The sequence below is a fragment of the Pinus tabuliformis genome, chromosome Q (genome assembly GCF_031772625.1).
Source record: "Pinus tabuliformis cultivar Carrire ecotype Pingquan chromosome Q, CPIR1, whole genome shotgun sequence".
In the NCBI taxonomy this organism is placed as follows: Eukaryota; Viridiplantae; Streptophyta; class Pinopsida; order Pinales; family Pinaceae; genus Pinus; species Pinus tabuliformis.
The window spans coordinates 232413391-232434928 of NC_142296.1; the positions used below are offsets into that span (position 1 = coordinate 232413391).

Sequence of the window (21538 nt, forward strand, 5' to 3'; positions counted from 1 at the left end):
TAAGTCAATAAAAGTCATGAGTTCACCTAACCATTGACAAGATAACACAAGCGCTTCTAAAGGTTAGGTGACAAAACTTAGGAAACATTGACTTAGGAGGATGTGACACTTGGAGAAAACATAACAATAACTAAACAAAAAACACGACAACACTAAGGGACTTGAAACAATAGTTCATGTAGGCTCCAAAATCAACTTAGGAAAAATTTTGGAGCATCGTTGTCAGAGCGACAACACTTGGTGACACATTGGGAGAACCCAACTTCTCTGATATGGTTTCATTTATGCACGAAGTCTCAATTCTCCAGGAAGTATTGATTCAATCAGTGAGTTACCTTAACTCTCCACTCTATCCAGTTAAAGCTATAGTTTTCCTTGTTCCATTACACAATGTAACACATGATAAAGCAAGACATATCCTTATCCTGTCGACGTAAGTAAGGGTAATATAACATGGTGATTTAAAGCAATCATAGTATGAGTTTTACATCTTTGTCGTTGCTTCGCTACAAGCTGGCTTGGGGAGTACCCCGATGGAGTTTCTTTAGGAACACAAACATTACTTTGCTACTAGCAAGCCTGGACAGTACCTTGGTGAAATTTCTTGCTTCACCTCCCTGCACAAGAAGCCTTTCTCTTCTTTCGTCCTTTATTTTTATTTTCCTTTTTCATAGAACTGTGCTTATGCACTTATTATTTTCAACAGACAGAAGAGGGATCCCAACTTATTACGAGAAGGAGAGGTTTCTCCTTTAGAGACAAGTTTAAGACTTTTGATGTTTTCTTCACTAAACATTTTCCCCTTATAGTACTCTACTCAAATAGATAGGAAAGAAAAAATCATTAATAAATAAGACTTATAACAAGAATGAGAATCCTAAAATAGATATGGGCATCATGGTTTGATTATGGTTTCCCAACTAAAAGATTGTATTTTTTATTTGAAAATCATAGACTTAAAAGATATAAACCAAATCAAAAGAGACGGTAAAATATAAGCCAAGGGTTGTGTGTTACCACAACTTGCCTTTCCCAAAATATTAGCCACATCATATTAAAGCTCAAAACCAGCTTTATTCAAGGACTAATGAAAAATAAATAAATAAAAATAAAAATAAATAAATAAAAACTAAACATAAATAAATAAATAAAATAAAAAATAAAAATAAAATAAATAAATAAATAAAAACAAGAATGCAATGCATCTAACTAAATTCAACCTATCATATCCCAAACTAAGCAGTACAAGGTCGGCTCATGTGAAATGGAACTTCTAATGCAACCTTGAGAAGTTGCTCTCGACCTTTGGGCCAAAATATGTGATCATGTAAAACCAAAATGAAATGTCATGAGGTGAAAAGGATAAACAATGCAAACGTTTGCACCAACAAATAAAAACAAAAAGTGAAATCAGAATGGTGTAACACACTAGACCACTCTATTGAATGAAAGACTCTACAACAACAACAACTATCAAGTTCATGACCATACAAGACTTGATTAAAAGCACACAAGAACAAGCCACGAAACATGGGTCCTGACTGATAAGATTCTTCGAGGGAACCTGCAATAGGATCATTGAAACAACATTTAGAAAAACTTTAACAAGAAATATTAATCAAAGAAAAATCCATATCATAAGAAAAATCAACAAGTTGACGACAATCTGTTTTGTTGTGTGGGTTAAATTATTTCATGGATAATGCAGATGGTATGTTGGATTGAATGATCTGACATTTATTAAGACCACCCTTTGTTTCCACATTGTAGGTTAGATATTTGCTTGGGGTGCGATGTGGTGATTGAAGTTCAACAGTTAAATTAAAATTTCTTCCTTAAGGGTTAAAATTTTTTACGTGAAGAAAATAAGAATCCCTAAAGAGAGATTCAACATCCCATGAAATAACATTTACGACAAGATTTTGTTAGAGAATATTGAACTGAACGAAATCACAAATACCATCAGGGTGATAGGAACCTGACATAACCATGAGTGAAGGATGAAGTGTCCTACTCACCTGACTTGACTTTGAACTATGAAAATATTGGGAATTAGACTAAGAAAATATGGCCAACTACTTGTCTAAACAAGAATCATCATACAAATCATGAACTTCATAAGGGAATTGAGGCTCATTAGATAGATTTTCGAGATTATCACAAAAATACTTAATGATAAGCATATCATTTTCTTGATCAAAAGGATATATACCTAAAAGAAAGTCTTCAATGATTGCATCAAACTCCCTTTTAAACTTTGCAAATCTAAATCTTCTTGAAGGAACAAGGATTCATCCATGCAACTTGAACAATCATCACCATATAATTCAGAAAAAAAGGAAGTCATTAGGGTCATCGTTGTCCAAGGATTCAACTTGATTAATGGGTTAAGGGTTGACAAGAGAAATTTCGAGATTTGAATATGATTGATTGATGGGATCAAACAAATCATCATCAAGGGAAATATGTGAAAGAAAATTAAATTCTTTGTCAACAAATTGATCTTCCGATTTAGTGATCAGTTTGGGTTGAAAACACATAACATCAAAAGGAGGAGGATAAGGGATGAAAGGAATGTCAAATTCTTCTTTTGGATGCTAAAATTCATTTTAATTAGATGAACATTGTGAAACAGATTCAAAAGAATTCCTTGAAATCCTAACTCATAAACAAAACATTTCATCCAAAAAATTCCAGTTCATGTCCTCATTCGGAAATTAATAGCAAATATGAGGGAATATATCAACAAAATGTTCAAGAGATTCATTTGATTCCATTATAAGATGGTTGATTTCATTAATAACATATTGATATTCATATTTTTCGAAAACATGATGAAGCTCATTAACCAAATGCTTAAAAGATGATATAGAAGTTGTGGGTAAATAATAACACCTTTGCTTCACATGGCCATCCAATGTAAGGGTAAACACATTTGTGAGGATTTGTTTAGAATTGTAACACACTCCTCCCAAATTTACCCAAGTTAACCAGTTCACTAGGGTAAACATGTGACGAGAGGCTACTATGATTTGATTCAACTCCCCATGTATAGGTAAGGAAGCGGAATCGACAAAACACAACCAATCTAACCTTCTACAAATGTGAAGAAACCTTTAGGAGCCAACCAACCCTTCTAGGTGACCAACCCCTAGCGTAAATTGACATTTCATTGACCTAGAGCCTCAGTCACTCCCATGACATGGGCATGCATGCAATTGGGACCCTCGAGTTGCTCCCACAACAAGGGCATTCTAGCAACTGGGGACTTTTTCAACTAGTTCTGAGCCTACGACCCTGGATTTTGTGCCACTTTTTTAGGTTCAGGTCTCAGGCCACTGCCCAAACCTTCATGAGACTTCCAAAAATGATAAATAATATTGAAACAATGGTATTGATGTGAATACTTGATTAAAGACTTAAACTAACCCCTAATATCCATGACAAGAATTTCATCAAACATGTCACAAATATGCATTCTACAGGTCATAACAACATATCTGGGCATAGGGGTCTCATACTTATCTGAGAATCGCTAAGAAGAATTGATGCCTTATCACATTAATTGCATTATCATTTGTTACGTCATATGTTAATTTTTCATTCGTTTACAAATCAAAAACATGATGAGATCCATACATCATCATTATCGTAAAACAAACTCATAACCAACATATAAACAATAGAAATAATAAGGATACAATAGACATAAAATCCACATATAAATCAATACATTTACACATGAAATACCAAGGAGAAGGAACTCTTATTATTGAATGCATAAGCCAACTAGGTATGGGACTTCCACGAACCACTCGACCATAGATTGGCTGAACCAAAAATTTATTTCATCCAATCACCCCCATGCCATATTCCAAGCATGAATGTAGGACCCATAAACGAAATCAACCAGGGCTTCTCGAGGCTACACCACCTCACCCTCATCAATAGAACCAAGCTTTACCACAATACACACTAGATCGCTAGGCCCTAAACAAGCATGGATGCCACTGGATTTCTCCACCGACACCGTGAGGAATTTGCTTGTCTCCTAGTCTCTACGATTTACCACTGTTATAGCTCCAAATCTCACTCTTATGGTTTGTGATGGTGTACTCATGGCCTAGGGCAACCCCTCATTCCAGACCTGGTCCTAAAATTTAAAAAACAGTGTTTTATCCCTTATACGTGACATTGCCCTGAGTTAAACGCGTGTATACGCGGGTATGTGTATAGCCAACCCGCGTGTATGTATTAAAACACTTAAAAAAATATAACACTCCTTATTTTCGGGTGGAGATTGCGGGTTTTACCTGCTGATCACCTGTTAGTGCCCGTGGCCCAACTGTTCCCAACCAACTCCTAACTAAAAAACTACTTTGGAGATGGTATAAAAAGACCTCAAAGGGAAGGCCTAAAGGAGGAGAGAATAGAGAGAAAGGTTATTATGCTGAGATTTTTCCCTTGACCAGGTCTGAAGTCCCTTGTGCCTTCTGCACTCCCCCCATTTTGTACAGGAAACCTTTGTTTCCTTGTGTGTTGATGTTCATCCACCATTTATGACATCATGGAGAGAGTCATGGAAGGAGTTTTGTTAGAGGCTTGAGGCTGGAACGGATCCAGAAGGAAGCTTTGCTTGGAGCCTGCTGAAGGTCATTCAGGTGAACATATTCCTTTTTATGTACTTTATTTGTCTATAATAAAAGAAACACATGTCTTGGTTCCCGAAATGAATCTTCTTTATGTTAATGATAGTCATGTTTAGAATTCATATGTAAATGGTTGTTTGGATTTCATAACTAACTACCTTTCTTTATAACATGAAGATGGTTTCTTTATAAGTTTTGTCCATGTACTGCTGTGTTCTTTGAATTGATTTTTTTGCAGGACAAAAGAGAAGAAGGGAACTCCAAGAAGGGTTTGGACCCTAAAGGCCTTCTCAAACGTAGGACCAAAGGTACGTAACCTTATCATAGAATTTGCTTACAATAGCATAATGGCTGTATGAATGCATGTTTCTTTGAATAGATAACTTTCAGTCTGCTAGGGTTTCAACCCAAAAATCCCTAGGGGAGTAATTCCCTCTATCAGAATTGGCGACTCCACTGGGGACAACACTCTTGTTGTTCCTAGTTTGGGTATTTTTCAAGCCAATAAGGGCTCAGCTGCCTTGTTTGCTTGCTGTTACTGTCTGGTTTGTTTTTGAGCTTTAAGTTTTGCCAGTTTCTTCAGTTTGTTTTTTTTTTTATTTTTCTTGAAGCTTTTCATATACACTGTTTTTCTTAGATACAGAGGCGTATATACATTTGTTTCTTTAAGTGAACCCACGTATACGGAGGTTTCCTCAAACACAGTAGCGTATACACGCAATCTGTACATAAGTACAGTCGCGTATATATTGCAATTTTCAAGATTTATAAATCTTTTAGTCTCTGAAGGTTTGTTTGGTGGTTTGAGTCAGTCTGAAACAGTCATTTTCCAGTATCAGTTATTTGTTTTACAGTGAGCATCTCGTTCTGAATTCTCTCTGATTATAAGGAGTACTGGTCTTGTTTTTTGTTGATTGCAAGCGTCATCGTTTTTTGCTAAATCACGCAAAATTTCTTGCTAGGAATCTTGGCTACTCTGATTCATCGGAGTAGGGAGATTGATCACAATCTTTGTGTTAATCTTGATTTTGGTGACTTTTTGTTTGCTTGACAAGATCGCTTTTTGTGACCATCCACTTCTTTGTTTCATGAAAGTTGTTGTTTGACACTTTCCTGGAATTTGTCTTTTTGATCTTTTTGGTTTTCATTGCCAAGGCTTTCATTGCTGCTTTTGATTGTTAAGAGCGATTTCAAACACATTTATTTTTGTTGGGTTTTCATCCATTGAGTGGTGTTGATTCGCAAAAGTGTTTAATTGCCTATTCTTCAATCACAAGTTTTAGTGTTGTTGAGAGCATTTTTTGAAAAGACTTTTTTGTTTGTTGCTTTGAAGAAAATCTTTTGAAAATCTTAGTTTCGCTTTCTTGAACTTGCTTTTCATTTGGTTTCCTTTTAGTGAAGTGAAAGTGCTTTATGTTTGTCTTAGAACTTGTTTTTAGTGTTTAAACAAAATGAATGGTAACATCTCATATTCCATCTAGGCACTGTAAGTGGCAAGATAAAGATTGATAAGCAAGCAACTTTCATTTTTGTTTTCAGAGTAGTTTTAGATCTTGCATCCACATATAGTTGTTGCATTAGGATAGATTTGCATCCCCTTTTTAGGCATATATAGCTTTGTCAGCTTTTGTGAGTGTGAAGTGTGCATTAACAAAAAGAAAAGGAAAATTTGTTTTATTAGAAGTACCTCTGAACCCTATAGAAATTGCTCTTCATCGAAAAACGAAAAAGTGCATGTGCATGTAGTTAAGTTTTTATTAATTTCTTTTGTGTCAAAAAACACCACTAGTTTCACTTCCGTTACCTTGTGACTTAAAGAACAACCTAATAAAATCAAGCGCTAACTAAAATTAACTAGAACTTTTTGTTTTAGTCAATTACACCAAAAAGATTAGGATTTTAGGGCCTTGGATTAGGCGAGTGGAGAGTTAACTCTCCAAGGCCATATAAACGTCAAACGTAGGAGTCTGAATAACGAGAGAAAATCCAATAGCGTTAGGAAGACCAGGAAAGCTCTGGATCTGGGAGTTAAGCACGAGGGTCTGTAAAGACAGGGAAGAGAGATACCCCCTCTCCTACTTGTCCGAACTTACCTCACGACTGTTCCACCTGGCTTCTGCGACGAGTTGGTATCCATAGTTGCTACTCCTAGGGAACTACACAGGTGGCTGCGGAGGGGAATCCCGTGGCACCTGAGGTTGACGTTGCATCACTCTCGACAGTGCTACTGGAGGGCACCCTTGCGAAGCTTGGGGGCTTGCACCGGCGCAGGCTGTTGTTAGGAGGTCAGCGTAACTTCCTCTGATACCTTCGCTGATAGGACTGAGCCCTCTTCATCCCAGACTATCTTTGGAGGCCCCTTATTTCACTTTCTCGTATTTTGGTGTCCAGTCTTAATCACCCGGAGCGGAAATACTTGGAGGTTGTTTGACTGGCTGTATCTTTAGGGACTTTATAGTGTGTGCTCTATGCTCTTAGTTGGCCTAGCTTTCAATTTTTTGAGTCTTTAGTTAGATCATAACAAAAAATTCAAAGTGGCTAACCGATCTCCAAGACGGTCTCGAAGACTTCGTGGTCTTTCGCCACCAAGTTTAGAGCCTTCTCCTAGAAGGCGCAGAGGCAATACTACCTATGGGTTTTGTCCCATGCCAGTTGACGCATCGGGGATTGATCCTCCTCTCGGAGGCATTAGTGGCCAAGCAAGGCCTGGCACTTCTGAACAAGAGAGGGACACTCCAGTCCTTTCTCGAGTTCTCTTTCAAGCGGAGAATAACATAGAGGTAGAAGAACTTTCAGAGTCGTTAGCGGCTCCAAATTCTCCACTACCATCTAGTCATCCAGACGTACTGCAATACGTTGGGACTCCGACGCATAGACCGTCAAGTCCAGGTTACGCTACGCGCTTACCATCGATGACCACTGTACATCTGCATATATACAAGGGAACCTCAGGTTGCACTCATGGGAAATAGTCAAAATAGTGCTTCAGCATCCTGCCATTGACGGGACCTTCATCCAAGTCAACTTCAGTTAGGCTTTTTAGGAAGTAAGTATTATTACCTTGCACTGCTTGGACAGCAAATGGTCCTCTCCATAAGGAATCAAATTTTCCATGTTTTCCTTTCTCTTCTCTTCTTGCATCCCACTTGAGGACTTTATCACCAATACTGAAATATTCTACTTTGGTTCTTCTGTCAAAGGCTTTCTTTAGTTTTTCTTGTAATACCTGAACTCTGCTAAAAACTTGATCTCTGGTTTGCTGCAGACATATGATTTGATTTATCCTTCTTTGCATATCATTTGGCTCAGCTTGGCTTTCTTGAAGAAGCTTCATGACAGGCACTCCTAGTGAAGAGGGGAACTTGGCCTCTAATCCATAAACCAACTCATATGGGCTGGTCCCAATTGATCTTTTGGTTGTTAGTCTATCTGCCCATAAGGCATTGACTAGTTTTTTGTGCCAGTTCTTTTTGTTCTCTTCAAGTACCTTCTTTATAATGTTTACAAGGCTTTTATTTGATGATTCAGCAAGGCCATTTCCTTGGGGATAGTATGCAGTAGAATGGCCCAAAGTAATATGAAACTTATGGCAAAAGTTCACCATTTTCTTGGATCTAAAAGCAGCAGCATTGTCTGTAATAATTTTATCAGGGCAGCCAAACCTAGCCAGTATGTTGTTCTCCAAGAACTGAACGATTACTGAATCATTTGCTTGTCTGCATGGGGCAGCTTCAATCCACTTAGTGAAGTAGTCTGTGGCTGTTAAGATCCATCTATGTTGGCCTGAAGATGAGGGATGAATTTCCCCAATGAAGTCTAGGCCCCATTGTTGAAAAGGTCTCTCTGTTGCAATAGGCCTCAAGGGAAGTGGCAGCAGCTGTCTTTTTCCCTCAAAGACTTGACATTTATGACATGAGGTAGTGAATTTCTTAACATCAAAGAACATGGTGGGCCAGTAGTAACCAGCCCTTAGTATCTTATCCACAGTGGACTTCCAGTACAAGTGTCCACCACAGTCTCCTGCATGAAACTCCTGCATGATATTGTTAGTTTCCTTTTCAATTAAACAGTGCACCAATATCCCTTCATGGTTTTTCCACAGTAAATTGCCATCCATCACACAAAATCTTGATGTTTTCATTTTTAAGAACCTACACTTAGTTTTGGATAGTCCTGGGGGAGCACACAGGTTTTGTAACACATAACAGATATCCGAATACCAGGGGGATTGTTCAAAGGCTGCATTGATCTTTGGAGTCGCCAGCTCTGTTTCACTGTCCAGCTGATTGATGTCTAAGGCTTGAAAATTTGTTTCTGTCATTAATTTGGCCAAGCCTTGCCCTTTTATTAGTTTTGTAGGTTTTATCTCAATGTCAAATTCCAAGATACTGGCAATCCATTTTCCTCTTCTGCCTTCTAAGTTTTCTTGGGTGAGAATGTCTTTGACAATAGGACTTGGCACATATGCTTTCACATGGGAGTAAAGGATATAAATCCTAAAGTCTTTGATTGCTTTGACTAAAGCATAGGCTTGTTTTTCCATGATTTGATACTTCAAAGGTGCATCCCTAAGAGCTTTGCTAAAGAAAGCAATTGGCTTCTCATTTCCTTGGTCATCCTTTTGTAATAAAACAGCTGCAATAGTATGTTGGGAAGCAAAAGAGAAAATGATAAATTCTCTGTCAAACTGAGGGTTGGTTAAGACTGGGGTTTGGGTGAGGGCCAATTTTATGCCTTCAAATGCTTGATTGGCTTCAACAGTCCACTTTACTTTTGAATCCTTTTTCAGCATGTTGTTTAATAATCTGGTTAGCTCTGCTAGGTTTGGGATAAACCTTCTTAAGAAATTAATTTTTCCCAAGAATCCTTGCAATTCTTTGACATTTCTTGGATGAGGCATTTGCAGGATAGCTTGTATCCTATCTGGGTCAATTCTAATGCCATCTTTTGAGATGATGTGTCCTAAGAGCTTGCCTTCTTCTAAACCAAAGAGGGATTTCTTAGGGTTCAAGGAGATGCCATATTTTCTGCATTTTAGGAAGATCTGTCTTAGATGTTTTATATGTTCTTGGTCTGATTTTGAAAAAGGTGTCAGGTCATCTAAACAAATGACTAAAAAGTCATGAATTTCCTTGGCAAAAGCTATATCCATTGCTCTTTGAAATGTTGCTCCTGCATTTTTCAAGCCAAAAGGCATCTTTACATATTTGAAAGTTCCCCATGGGGTTGTAAATGCTGTTTTGTCCTGATCATCAGGGTGAACTAAGATCTGGTTGAAACCTGAAAATCCATCCAGTAATGAGATCCTTGAGGCCCCTACCACTCTTTGGAGAATGTGATCCATCTTGGGTAATGGGTAGTTATCCTTTAAGGATACCTGGTTTAGATTCCTTAAGTCCACACACAGCCTGATCTCACCTGTCTTCTTTCTTGTAGGGACTAAGTTGGAAATCCATTCAGAAAATCTGATTGGTGCTATGATGCCTGCTTTGAACATTTTATGTACCTCTTGTTCCATTGCTGGTAGAAGCATAGGATTGATTCTCCTCAGTTTTTGTTTAAAGGGCTTTTGATCAGGTTTGAGAGGGATGGTGTGTTGGATTACAGAGGTGTCATAGGACTTTAGGTCCTCATAGCTCCATGCAAAAACATCCTGGAACTCTTTGAAGAGGTCAATGTATTTTGGCTTTTGGTCCGGAGGTAAGGAAGCCGATAATTTAATTATCTTGGGTTTGTCAATTGTACCTATGTTGCACTCTTCAATGGCTGCATTCAGGGGCTGCATTTTAGGCTTCCTGGGAATATCATTTGAATCAAAGATGTCTTCTAGTGGGGTTAAACCTGTTGGTAGAAAATTGTCTTTTAGCTCAATGATTTCAGTTTCAGCACTGGACACCCTCTCTTCCCAGTCAACTTGTTGAATTTGCTGGATGCTTTCTGTATTGAAAATGGTTGGATTGAGCATTTGTTTTGCAGTTCTAGGTGACATTGGCTGAGCAGTCTGTTGAAAATGTATTTGTGATGGACTTGCTCCATCAAGCATTTGTGATTGACTTGCTGTCTCATTGTCAATATTTAATCCTGCAAATTCTTGCTGTAGAGTTAAAAAATGGTTTATTTGCTTGTCATCCTCAAATACTTGCCAATCATTGATGTTGTTAGGTATGGAAGGTCTGTGTTTTACCTCAGCTGTGAAAAAATGGTGGGGCTCAAAGGGCAATTTGCAGGTACTTGCAAAGGTGGCTAAACTATGAGCATGTAGATTTTGGGTTCTGGGAATTTTAGTAATTTGGAATTCGGAGAAAAAGTTTAGTACCTCAGCAACAGCAGACCTATAAGTCCTTAGTCTTTTGTCATTGGTGACAAAGTTTCCTTTCACTTGTTGGATAACTAGATCTGAATCTCCCATGATTGAAACCCTGGCAGCTTGTAAGAATTTTGCCAATTTGAGTCCTAGTAAAAGAGCTTCATATTCCGCCATGTTATTAGTACATCTGAAATTCAATCTATAGGCTCTACCTTCTGCATGACTATTTTCTTTATTGTGTATCCAAACTCCAGCTCCTGCCCCTAATTTGTTGACCGAGCCATCAAATTCAAGGAACCATAGCATATCTTGTTGGGATGGAGATTTTATGATTTGTTCATGGGCTGGTAATGTAAGTAGCAGTTGTGATTGTTTCTCTAGCTGGTCTTCTAGGACAGTTCCATCATTCAATTGGATGTTCTTGACAACTAATGCAGCAGCACTATCCAATGTTTGTTTGGCTGTTGTTTCATGAGTGATACTACTCTCCAATGCATCCCCCTCCTGTATGAATATCTTGGTTTCGACTTCACCTTTTGAGGGAGTAGTTGTATCATTGAAGAGAATGTATGAGTCTATGTCCGAATGGACAGCATATATAGGAAAATTTTGAGGTTTTTCTTCACTGCTGACCATGTACTTCATCAGTGTTTCTCTGTATAGTCTTTTTGGTTGCCCAAACACAGAGATGGTGGCATATGACATGTCTAATTGTAGGGAGCCTTGGAGTTTGGCTCCCCATGATCTTGATAACAACATTCCATACTTAGGTGGGATATCAGCAACTACCACATCCATTAGGATTGTCTTGTTTGGGTATTGAACTAGAGACACACATAAGTCTTTTATGAGACCTAAGCACTTGACTTGGCTGGAGTCAAAGGAAAACAGATCCTTGTACGGTCTTGTTATGTCTAAATTCAATCTTTCCATGACTGCTTTTGGCATAAGATTGTGAGAGGCACTTGAGTCAAACATTGCATTATGTAATACTTTGTCATGAATATGTAAACTGACATAGAAAGGCAGCACCCCTGTGACTACTGTTTTTCCATCTACTTCTGGGCCAAAAAGGAGTTCTGGGGTGTCATCCAGTACATTGACATCATCTTTGTTGCTGGTGAGTTGTAGGGACCTTTTGATTTGTAATTTATAGTCGTCATGCTTGGCTAATTCCGAGAGAGGGATAGCTATTTTTATTTTGCTAATTTCTGTTTCAAGATCAAAAGGTTTTTCAGACTGGGTTTTGGGGTTATAGGTGACAGTTCTCTCTTTGTTCATTACATCTTCTTCTTGATTTTTATTTTGTCTTTGGGATTTATCCTTGTTAGTCAGTTCTTGAGGAGTAATATTTGAATTAGGATGAGAGGATGAAGTGTCCAAAGACTGCTGTCTTGAGGACAGTGGTTCAGTGATTTCTTCAACAATCACTTCTTTGGTAGGTAAGTTTATTTGGTCACTAGGTTCTGTGACTATAACTTTTTCAGGCTGCTGATTAACCTCTTTCTTTTCAGGCTGGTTGATATTCACAGTTCTGCTCCTCAGCTTGTATTGTTTATGGACTTCATAAACAGCAGTGTCATAGCCTTGTTTAAAGTCAAAGGATTCACCTGATTTAGTTTGGAACAGTTTTATTTCCTCATCCTCATGATCTTCTTGTGTTAAGAAAACTTGACTTTCACCGTCTAGCCCTATCAAATTAATCTCAGGATCTTCATTTGGCTCAGTCAATGTGGAAGTTTCAGCATAGTTTTCCTGAAATGGAGGTCTGATTTCAGGATCAACATTGGCCCTGCCATTGTTTGTGTTTGGGTTCCTCCTAAAATTTGGATTTCTAGGAGGGTTATTTTGTGGTGCTTCCCATGATGCTTTTCTTTCAACTGATTCCACCCTATCACCCAATCTTTTCATGCTATTGAGTATGGCATCAAGCTTTTGGTCAAAGGCTGTGGGTTCTTCTTTGTATATGCTTCTCTTTTCTAACCTTGCCCTGTTTCTTTTGGCAATCAAGTTTGCTTCTACTGTGACAGCAGCCTTTTGAGCGTCTTCAAGGGTTTCAGGTTCTCTCTCCCTCAACTGAAATGCTATGTCAGAATCAAATCCATCAGGGAATTTGTACAAGGCCAAATCAGGGGGGGGTCTCAAGTTTTGTGGTATTGCATTGTACACATTGTTGAATCTAGCACAATACTCCAGAACAGTCTCTTGAGGACCTCTCTTGATTGTTTCATATTCACCAAGAATGTGCAGGGGATCTTTCTTCTTTTCCCATCTGGTAATAAAGGCCTGATAAAGCTCATCAGGGGTTGTGATAGTATTTGCAGCAATCGACCTGAACCAGGTTCTAACATCACCGGTCAGGCTTTGGACAAAAATTCTCATCCTCACACTGTCATCGTCTATCTCATAGTTTTCAAAGTGATCTTGCATCCTCTTAGCATGTTGAATAGCAGAGTAATGGCCAGTGGAGTCAAAATATGTGATTTTGGTTTGGTAATCCTGGGGCAGAGCTGCAGGGTTAGCAGGTAGCTGCAAGGGTGCATACCTATTTGCCATATTTGGTGGGTTGGGTGTATTTATAGGGACTGCTGGGATAATAGGAACAGTGGGTACCACAGGGGTAACAGGTGAAGCTGAACCTAAAGTATGGTTCAAGGGGATATGTGCAGTGGATGAAGATGGGGGAGGGGAATCTTGAGATGTAGATGGTGAACTAGGGGAACTTGGAACAGAACGAAAGAGGACTTTAAGTGGAGTAGAAAGGTTGGGAAAATCTGCAACTGAGGTCAAAACAGCAGGCTGATCCTGCTTTTGTTGCTTCCTGGTGTTTCTAGGGATGGTATTTGGATTATCAACAATGATGGGTGGATTTGGGTCAGGATTAGCACTAGTATGCCGAGGATTTTTCTTAGGAGCCAGCTTCTAACTGTTTTTTAGGATTTTTATATATATGCAAGGACTGGATGAAGATTTTGGAATGGCTATATATGTTTCAAAGCTAAGATGAAGGTTTCATAACTAGCTCTTCCCTAAAGCTGTCACTGTGGTACAGAAGCAGTTCTAAGGCCTCTTGGCTGGTTTCAGGCTTGATGGTAGCTTTGGAAGATAGATAGTAATTGAAAATCCTAAGAAGTCCCCAGTGGAGTCGCCATTTATGTTATCACCCAGGTTGTTCCCTATGACTCCCAAGGGAATACGGCCGGGGTAACCACTAACCAGTCTTTGGATCACAGTTTCTAGCCAAACTGTAATCAGAGAGGGCTCTCTCTTTATGATTTGTCTCTGTTCTGTTGGTGTTTTAGGCTAGCTGTTAAGTTCAAATTTGGTTTATTTGTTTGGTTGGAAAAAGTTTCAGTCAAAACTTGCATGCTCTAATCAAATCTCATATAACATTGGGCAATGGAGTCAGAGGTCCTTTGGTTTGGTGTGTTGTGCTGATCCTGTAATGAAAACTGCAGAGCGGGCTAATTGTCTGGGAAATAACGCTTTGAATTTGAGCTGAGGTGTGATATGTTCAGGATAAGAAAGGCACTTAAGGATCTTTCTATAAACTGATATGAATGAAAGTAATTGTTACCTGGAAGCATTGAAGAATTTCTAGATAACAGTCACAACATGGAATTAAATATAACATGAGCATTTAAGAATTCATGTCCGTTTTAATCCTGAAGAAAACATTTACAGCAATCTCAGATTGAGCACAGGGTGTGAATAACATGTCCTGAACTTTTCTTTTTCTTTATTGCTAGATATGATGAAAACGTGAAAATGAAATAACATAGGGAAACAGAACAGAGTTTAAAGAAAACATATCGTTCCACCAGACAACACAGGGATTCTGCAACAGCACTTAGATCATCAACAAGACACCAGAGTTCCAGGAAATCACTGAGCTGAAATTGCTCTTTTCCAGGAAATCACTGAGCTGAAATTGCTCTTTGTATTAAACTTTTCTGAAAATACAGAGTATACATGCCTCGGAGTAAAAATTACCAACCCCTTATGCGTTACTAAGGGGAGTATATATACAAAAATTTTCATCAAAATATCAATGAAGATGAGTTATTGCCTCATTCATGATATGCTAATCTCAAAAATTTAGTAGCTGAAGGAGTGAATGCAGCAGTAACTCCTTTTTGCTTTAGCTGTCAGAAGTCAGAAGATATTTTGGTCTTTATGGCTGCTAAAGTCGGCCGAAAATGCGTTGTTTGATCTTGGCATAGCTGTCATGTATGTGAGATAAGTCACCTTTTAAGTTGTTTTGATTGCTGATATTTGTCTTGTCATTTGTCTTGTAGTGACCTGGAGGTGGCAGTGACAAAACAGCTGGAGCTACCGTGGTAGAATTTGAAGCATTGCTTGCCAACAATCCTCCTTAGGCATTTGATGTCTCCGAATTTTTATTAGAGTCTCATCGGCCTCTGTATACCGCCAAAAGTTAGGAGGAGTTTCAAACAAATGATTTGCCTCACTTTCAATGAAAAATAGGCCTTCAAGTTTAGTGTACAAGCTCTGTGCTGTTGGAGGCCCTGTTTCCTCAGGAGTACTGCCAGATGCAGTGATTTGATTTTCAATGTAAGTAGCCATTCTGTTGGTGAATTGATCTCTGGTAATCAATTTCCCTGTGCTGTTCAGCAGGCCAGGCAATCCCCTTGCTTGCAGCATTCCCATTTTGAGTTTATACTCCTCCACCTCAGCCTGTATTTCATAGCATTTTCTTTCTACAGTCTGTACATAACTTCTGAGAGTTAGCACCTTTTTAGCTGTGAGGATGGCCTCTGTTCTGTTGACGATGCCAATGGCTGCCAGCTCCTCTTTGTCTTGCCTGTTCAAAAAATCTATCAGTTGGTTTGCCTGCTCAGGTCTGTTTCCTAGCACTATTTTGGCCCTCTGGATTTCTGTCTGTGCTTGGCCAACTAAATCCATGTACTCATGGATTGTTTTGATAGATTTCCATTGTTTGGTGACAGCTTGGGTAATCTTACCCCACAAAATTCTTTTTATGTCGGCCATGTTACTTTCCAGATTGAGCTCTTTTTCCAGGGCCTTTATTTTATCCTTTAGGGCCTTAATTTCTCTGCCCTGTTCTGCTATAGTTACCTTTGATTTGTCATACTTGGCATCTATCTCTGCCAATTTGTCCTTTTCTTTCTTTATCTCATCTGCCTGGAGCTCCATTGCCTTGACAGCCTTGGTCAATTCTTCTACACTTGGGTGGGCATCTGGAGCTGCTGTTGTGCCTGCTGCTTCTGTTGTAGGGGCCACTGTTGCCCCTGAAGTTGTTGCTGTTGCTGAAGCTGTTGGAGGAGCCTGGAGTGTAGATTCTCCCTGTTTTTCTTGTAGCGTTCCTTCCAGTTCTTTCTCCAATTCTTTGATCCTCTGATCTTGCTGTAGAAGGAGGTCAAGTTGTTCATTAAGCTGTTTTTCTTTTTGTAGTTCTGCTGTCTGGGGGTGTTCTGTAGGTAACAACCCCAACCTCTTCTTCATGGCATTCAGATCATCATCTTTCTTCTTTATGAGGGCCTTTACACCTGTTGGATCACTAGGATCATGCCCTAGATCAATAATAATCTCCTCCAGAGACTTTATTCTATTGTCCTTGGCCTTAGAGGACATCCTCTCAAAATCAAGCTGAGTGTTTGTGTTCTTCAAGGAATCTTTCAGCTCATGGGCCAGTGTGGCCTTCTCTACCAATGTGGCATAGACCATCTCCCCAGTCTGCTTGTGGAGTTCAATCTGGTCCATAGGATGTATATCTTTAGCTAGGACCTCCACCCTTGTTTTGATAAAATCTGCAGTTGTCATTGGCTGTGGCCCCTTGGGTTTGAAATGGCTGAATATCATTTTTTCTTCCTTGAAGTCATAGACCGACATCAATCTTTCCTGCTGGGCTGGTGTAGCATCTATGAACTGTTTGTAAACCTCAGCCCTTAATAACTCATTTGCTGCCTTGATCTATTTAAAAGAAGCCTTAGTGCCTTTAGGCTTCTGGCTTTGGTGAGATGAGGATGACACCTCCAAACCAAGCTGTAAAGTCTGCTCCTGCTGAAAGGAGCTTGTCCCTGTATGTTGGCTTCCCTCCCTGTCCTTTCCTGTGCTGTTTAAGACATTTTCAGTAATGTCTTCCACCTCAGGGGAATCTGCCCTTTGTCTTTTGGCCTCTGGCTGATGGGAAGGTCCACTAATAGGAGTGGACTCTTCTCTTTCTCTTTTAGAACCCCTCTCCTCATGGGCTGGGGTTTGCAAAATAGGTGCTGTAGGAGTCTGAGTTTGTGGAGGAGGAGTTTGATCTTTCAGCTGCTCTGTTTGTTCCTCCCTCTGCAGCTCATTTTGCTGCTTAGTTTGCTGTTCAGTTGAAGGGGCTGCCTTCTCTTTCAGTGTTTCATGTTCTGCATCCATTATGCCTTTGCCTTTATCCACTGCTGCTGCCGATGTAGAGGGTGCCTGTGGTGCTGTCCTTGTCACTGAGGTCCCTTCTCCCACTGAGTGAGGCGGCCTGAAAGGTACCTGCTGCACATAGTCCAGGTCAATAGTCTTCTCAAGCTCTTTCATGTTTTTAAGCATTCTTTCTTCTTCAGTTAAACTCTCCACTAGAGTGTCCAGCTGCCATTCTTGCAAGTTGGCATACTTTTCTATGTGTGGGTAGTGACAGTGCTTAATACCTAGGAGTCTGTACTTATTTCTCCTAGCAGTGATGAAACCTTGAGGGTCATAAGGGACCCATCGAAAACTATAGGGCAACTTATATTTGTCTTTGAGGATCAAGTCTGCAGATTCCCATCCTTCCTTCTTGTTCATAATGAAGGGGCCCAACTCATTTTTGAAACTAAGGTGGGCCTTTTTCTTGGAGCTGTGGAAATGGGTGAGGTCTGACTGAATTAATTGCCTGTAATACTCCAAGGAAAACAACCTCATAGGTACATACTTGGGGAGCCTGTATGGACAGAGCTCACAACCATAAACTCTGAATACAGTATGGTGTTCATATAGGTACCAGTCACCTATTTTATATTTTTTAGAGAGCTGCAGAGCTTTCTTGATTTCATTAGATATTCTAGGTGGAGGGGACCTCATCAGCATGCAAGAGACTGGGTACACAAACTGGTCAACAAATTCACAGTAGGTATAGGGTGAATTTGTGACTTTATGATAAACTGAGGTCCAGAAGATGACAGATCTTCTCTCCCCTTTATTATCCAGCCTTCTGATGTAACATGGGAAGGCTTTAGAATGATGAAACATGAACAGATGGTAGATGTAAGCTGAGTATCTGAAGACCCCCTGTCTGTCCACCTTGCTTAATTGATCATGAATCTTATTGGCTATAAACTTAGCAAAGTTATACTTTCGGGCAGGGGGTTGACGCGGGCTGTAAGCAGACAGCAACACTAGCATGGATTTATCCACATGCTCACTGTTTTGGTATCCCAATACATAGGCTATCATGTCTAGTAATAGCCTGCCTATATCATCGAAATACTCCCTCAGATAGGGAGGTGGCCCTGTAGGCTGGTATTCAGGTCTCATGAAGTTCCGGGTGACCTTTTGCAGCTCCTCACTGGTCATCTTATCACCAGTTTCCAGCAAATAAGTTGTGGAGAACGGGACCAGCAACTCTGTCTGATCAAACTGTAACATCTTGTTGATGGAGTCAGCATTTATATAGAAGAGGATCCTCCCTGATGGAGTATTGACAGCTCTGTGTTGGACATCATAGTGTTCAGCACAGAGGTGGATGATTTCAGGGAAAACATTCACAGCTGGGAGACAGTAATAGGGCAGGTTTGACTCCCATATCCCATGTGTACCATGCCCATCCTTATAATTTTCCCTTAGTTGAGTGAATGTCTTCAAGAAGTCCCTGTCTCCCTCAAATTCCCCAATGAGACAATCCTTGTCAATGAATGGCAAGGCCTCCAGCTCCTTGTTGGTTTGATTTAATGGAGCTACACTGAGGGAAGAGGATGCAGAGGCTGCCATGTTATAATCTGAATTTGTGCAGGTGGAAGTACTGGCTTAACAAGTCTATAAAGACTTAAGTAGCAGGTGAAATGTAAACACCGTCTGGTGTTCTCTTTTAGTGAATAAAGGCAAGCAGGCTTGTAAGTTGCTGCAAATTCACAGGGTGCGAATTGCTAATAGATAAGTTGCAGAGATATTGATTTTTCTTTTTATAAAGAATGCAGATGGCCTGTACTCGGCAAAAGGGAACAATGCCGAGCACCTCGGGGGCAATTTTACAGTTTTAGCCCGCAGACTGATCGCTCCAGGGTCGAATTGTGGTTTAGGGATGGTGCAGATTGCTTGGGTTTAGTTTAGGTAATCAGGCAGAACTGAATTAAGTAGTTTTTACCAGTCCTCTAATGGTGATTTTTACAGATAATTGGAATGCAGGGGCAAAGTGGGAAACTGGCAAAATACTTGGAAAAACCGACTCGGAAGCTCGCGGGCCGGGCTGTGGAGACTTAATGTCGTCGAATTCCGAACTTTCAGCGGTTGAATCGTCGAATTTGATGGCTGGCTGAGAAAATTCGCGGCAGCTGTTGGCAACGGATAGTTTCTCTTTTGCATGAAAATGACCGAAAAACGGCTTATTTCGCCGTTTAAAACGTTAATTTTGGTAAAAGTGTGCATTTGGCGCTTTTCCGCCGACGACGTCAGCATGACGTCATGGCGGGACCCGGGTACGGAGGTGACGTGGCAGCGGAGGTGTCTGCCAGGGTGGCAGGACATGGTGGCGGGCGGATGCGGTGGCAGGTCCACGTGGAGGGCCACGGGACGCTGGGGAGGGCACTGGTGAAGTGACGTCAGGGTGACGTGCCAATGACGCAGGAGGGAGGGTGGTAATAGGGGTAGCGGTAAGCGGGTTCCCCGCACCGCCTTTGGGCAAAGGCGGTAACGGGGAGGGGGGCTCCGAACAACCCCACCGCCTGCCATGCGTCCCCTGTACGGGACGGCCAAAACCACTTTCCCCGGACGCTAAAGGTCGGCAGGTCGGGGGGTGAAAATGACCGCCCACCGTTAGATCTGGGCGGCGGAGATCTGACGGCTGGCGGGTCCTCCGACGGATCGAGTAGGTTGGGGGGGGGTCCCGCCGGCACAATATAATATTCAATTTAATATTTGGGGCGGAGGGCTATAGAAAAATGGGTTTTTCGTAGTGTTTTGGGTTTTCCGGGTTTTCTGCAAGGGTTTATACAAGAAAAAGGGGTTTTGTGTGTTTTTAGCAGAGGGATGGTGAGGGTTGAGGGGAAGGATTTCTGCTCATAACCAGAGGTTAGAGCACATCCAAGACAAGGTTGACCACAGTCCCAGATGGACTGGAGTCCCCTTAGACCTTTATTTGGCTATAATGCCAAAAGGTGATTATGTAGATAATGCTGGGATTTATTGGCTATAATGCCAAAAGGTGATTATGTAGATAATGCTGGGATTTATACACCATGGTGTTTAATATTAGTAGGGGAAAGGTAAGATAGGGGAGTTATATAGTAGAATTAGATGTTAATATGGATGGGGGAAGTGAATGGAGGGAAAAATACTAAGTTTACTTGAAGCTCACTTAGTTTAGGGAGTAGATCAAAATGAAAAGATTTTAGACAAGAAATGTGGCTTCTAAAAGATTAAGAACCACCATGAAACCATAATTTTTCCATGAGTCTCAGCTGATGAGGGGGTGTTAGTAAATGACATGAAACGGGAAGAGGGAAGTTAGTCATGCTTTCTGTTGCAACTTGATGAAGAGGAACACCTTGTCAACTGATTGGCTTTGCTCTGGTAAACATAGTTAACACATTTGCAATGGTAAAGATAACCTTTCTGCAACCACAACTACTTACCCAGCTACTTGCCTAGCATTTTTTATTTCTTCTTGGAGGGTGCACTTGGACTTGCAGACCCTTACTTGCCTTTTCTTTTCTTTGGCTTTTCTTTTATTTTTGCTATCTACTTCTACCCTTATTTCTTCCAAGGTCCCAGATTAAACTGTTGGGAGCCTTTCTTCTCTACCTGAACTACTTGTCTGCCAAGATTAAACAGTTTGGACAGACTCCTTTCTCTATTCTACAACTGCAAATTTAAACCATGGAATAATCCAGATTAGGCTGTTGAATCATCCATCAAAATTTGAAGCTCATACCAAGCTATAAACATAGATTGAGTTTCTCTTGGAAATATGTGATCTTTGAGTCATCAAAGCAGAACAAATTTGGACCTTCCATAACCAATCATGAAATATGAAACCTATTGGTATAGGTAGCCAACAGTGGCTCCACATGGGGATGGTTTTTCTTTTGAAAGACCAAGAACAGTAGGTCAGATTGCCTTGCTCCATGGCTGCCCATATCATCCTTGAAGTTTGCTTGCTTTGAAGTGCCAAATTCTGTGCTTCCCTTCTTGGTAGACCTTTGATTCTATTTACCTTTTGCTGGTTAGTCAATAGCTTGGAAAGCTGCATTTTTACAATCTAAACAGAAAATAATATGTACATTTGCATATATACAAGGGAACCTCAGGTTGCACTCATGGGAAATAGTCAAAATAGTGCTTCAGCATCCTGCCATTGACAGGACCTTCATCCAAG

The 21538-nt window shown here is 40.2% G+C and overlaps 1 pseudogene; it reads right to left on the bottom strand.

Moving 5' to 3' along the window:
* Positions 1-17355, bottom strand: part of LOC149219042 (uncharacterized) — a 125746-nt pseudogene extending 108391 nt beyond the window's left edge.
* Between the last annotated feature and the right edge of the window lie 4183 nt (positions 17356-21538).